At 48.7% G+C, this 3,442-nt stretch overlaps 1 pseudogene; it reads left to right on the top strand.

Moving 5' to 3' along the window:
* The first annotated feature begins 2,446 nt into the window (after window positions 1-2,446).
* LOC112550606 lies at window positions 2,447-2,537 on the top strand (annotated as a pseudogene).
* The last annotated feature ends 905 nt before the right edge of the window (window positions 2,538-3,442 follow it).

Here is a 3,442-nt window from a genome sequence, read left to right as displayed (position 1 = left end):
CCCCCGCGATGGTGCCCGGCCAGGGCTGGTCATCAAGGCGGTGGCAGAGATCGGGGCCTGCCCCACTGCCCAGGCTCGGACAGCGCCGCGCTTCCTTGCCCGCGGCTGGGGGCAGAGGCGGCGCGGGCCCGCGGGGTCTGGAACGAGCAACGCGCGGGGTTCCATTTTCGAACGTTGGAACAGAGGAGACCCGCCCCCGCAGGGGAGGGGGAGGGGGGTTTCATCGGCTGCGCCTCGCCACTGCATGGGAGACCCCGGGTGAAGGGACGTGGCCTTCGGCCAGAAGGAGCCCCGTGCTGCCCCAGGGAAAAGACCTCCTGCGAGCTCTCCCCCTTGACCCGGCTGCTGGCAGCAGCGAGCCACTTCCTTCCCTGTTCCTTCCGCGGGGAAGCGACTGTTCGCAACAAAGGAGCGTTTGTCCATCGAGGCTCTGGGAGAGATGATCCTGCCCGGGCAAGGGGGCTGGGCTAGCCGCCTCCCCGGGGCCCTGCCAGGCCTTGCTCCAGCCCTCAAACAAAGGGGTGCCCAGCAAAATCAAATGATTGTTGTTGTTTATTAAAAACAGCAACAATCATGATCATAGAATCATAGGCTCCAGGATCATAGAATTATAAGCTCATCTAGTCCACCCCCCTTGCCTGAGGCAGGGCCATACCTCTCCAAACTATGGCATACAGCAGCAATTCCCAACCTGTGGTACAGGTACCACCAGGGGTACTCAGGCAACCTGTCAGTGGTACACATTAACAATTGTTTTTAATTACTTTATATGACAAAAATTTGCTGGTGGTACTTAAGGCTGTATCATTTTAAATTGGTAGTGCACAATCTGTCAGTTTGGGAACCGCTGCTATACAGGCAACCTCTACTTAATGCTGTTTCGCTTAGTGCTTTTTCACTATAACGCTAATTTTAAATTAATACCTGATTTCACTTAGCACTCAGTGAGTTTCATTATAACTCTCACAGTTGCCATCTTGGGTCATTAAAAGCACTTGCCATCTTGTGTTATCAAATACTTTCTGTTTCACTTAACGTTCTTTTGGCTTTTATGCTCAGTTTTTCAGGAACCAATTAAGAGCACTAAGCAGGGGTTGCCTATACAATCCATGATCTAAACCCAGTGGTTCTCAATCTTTTTTCATACCAGGATCCATTTGTAAACATCCATGGCCAGTCCTGATCTGGTAAATAATTTAAGTAGGAAACAGCCCCCTGGCCCAGCTAATGCCCCTCACTCAGGACCTGTTGCTCCCCAACCCCAGGTCCCAGCCCCTTCCCCCCCCCACCCCCCCAGTGTGCAGGGTAGGGGGTAGGTGTGTGGGGCCGGAGGGTATGTGTGGGCACTGGGGCCCCAAGCAGCCCCTGGCAGGCTGGAACTCTGAAAGCGAAAAACCACTGTTTCCCATGCTTTTGTCCTTTAAAGGAGAATTCATTTTTAAAGTTTGTTCATGATTTTTTCATATATTCTTGCAACCCACTTTTGCGTCGTGACCCACAGGTTGAGAAACACTGATCTAAACTCAACTGTGATGCAACACAGACCTAACACCCTAACCCGCCACACGTAAAGCAGAGGAACCACAGCAGCCAAAGTCTTGCTTCTATGAAATGTTGTCAATATAGGCTCAAGAGATTCCTGGTAGAGGGCTACCCCCTGCCCCACAGAGGAGGACAAACCCCCCCACAGTCCATACCAGTCTGACCATGAGATAAAATTCCTTCCTGACCCCAAATATGCCGATTGGTCTGACTCGAAGAAGAGGGGTAAGACCCTCTAGCCAGGAACTTCCAGAAGAAGCGCTGGCACAGCCCCCAGTTCCCCCTCCAAACCCAGCACCAATTCCTGCTTCTGAATTCATGTCTTTTGGGAGATGGAAAGAAATGAACATGGGAGAAGGGGAAAAAAAACAGAGAGATTTTAAAGCTGTTAAAAAAATGAAAAAAGAGGCCTCTTGTCTTTTCCCTCCCAATGTGTGAAATGAGCACATTACTGTAAGCAGCAGCTCCCTGGCTATCAAGGTTTCTGCTTCCTGGGAAGGGACCAATTTGTAACGGTGAGATCATGACATACAAGAATATTGGTAAATTGTTTAAACACATCAAGCCAAATCATGTTAGAGGCCTGACAGTGGATAAAGTGAATCACGGGGTTAGCTGGGATACGGGGGGGTATCTGAGAGAGTAGCTAGGTTCAACAGGCTCCAGGGATGTAATTAAGATACTGTAATTCAAATGCTTCCTGTTTTGTTATTTGATATAATATACTAACTGTTACTCACCAGACCCCCCAGAGCTCATCCCTTCTCTGTTTCATCCTCCGTGTTCATTCCTCTCCTCCCCACAGGCCTTTTATCTTTGGCTGGACACACAATGCAAGGTTGGTTCACAAGGGGCTACTGAACAGGGCTCTGCAGGACAGACCTGCGTGAGAATGTCCATACAAAAGGCTGTACTTTCAGGGATCATTTCTATAGTTGGTAACTAGAGGAGTGTGCCCATACTGAAGGTTTTTCCATCAGAAACTGACACACAGTCAAAATGGAAACTTCTTGTAGGAATATGTTGTTTTCAACAAACTTTTGTGTCTATAGAATAAAAACAAAGGATTTTGATGATGCCAAAGGTACCTGACATTACACTGAAATGATTCCTTTCCATTTTCCATTGAGAAATGGGGTTTTGGTCACCAAAAATCAAAGCACACGCATGTCAACATCAAAACAAAGTGCCTCAATTGGTCCCCAAAACAATGTTTTGCAAATTTTACATTGCAGATTTCCAAGTTCAACATGTTATTGTGATTTGGGGATGAAGAAAAAGCTTCAAAACCACTATATTTCCCATTAAATTCAAATTTCTCCCACAGTCCTACTTCACAGCAAGGTTAACAGGGATAGAAGAGCCCTGGCTGGAGTCTAGAGAAGGCCATACTATCAGCCTATGAACAGGCAGGGAAGAGGCCCTGGCAACAAGTATTTTGGTTGAGGCAAGTCATCATGTGTAAGGGAAGTGGCAGAAGAAGGCCTATCAATTCAGGAGAGGCTTTGTTCAGGTATCTGGCTTGGCTGGTGGGCTACACAGAGCTGGAGTCCTGACTTCAGCTTCTAGCCATGTTATATGGCAGTCATTCCAGACATCATCTGTCAGCTCCAGCACCTGGTAGGCAAAAATATGGTGTGCCCTGAAGCAAGTCTGAGAAAGACATTCCTCCCCAAAGAGGGCAGCATTTGAAAAGTCAGGCATGGGCCTGGGATCTGATCCCTCATGCACTCCAGTGTTACTTACCTGACTAAAGTGGCTTTCAGAACTCTTCCACCAGTGTACCCCAGGCCTGCAATCTGCTTTGGCAGCAATTCACACTCATCTGGCCATCATGCCCCTGACAGCCCTTGTTGGAGGGCAGTGAGGGTTCAGGCCAGAAGTGCCTTATGTTATAGGC

The sequence above is a fragment of the Alligator sinensis genome, unplaced genomic scaffold, assembly GCF_000455745.1.
Source record: "Alligator sinensis unplaced genomic scaffold, ASM45574v1 scaffold989_2, whole genome shotgun sequence".
Classification (NCBI taxonomy): domain Eukaryota; kingdom Metazoa; phylum Chordata; order Crocodylia; family Alligatoridae; genus Alligator; species Alligator sinensis.
Note: the sequence above shows the minus strand (reverse complement) of the source record. Positions and strands in the feature narration are given on the sequence as shown.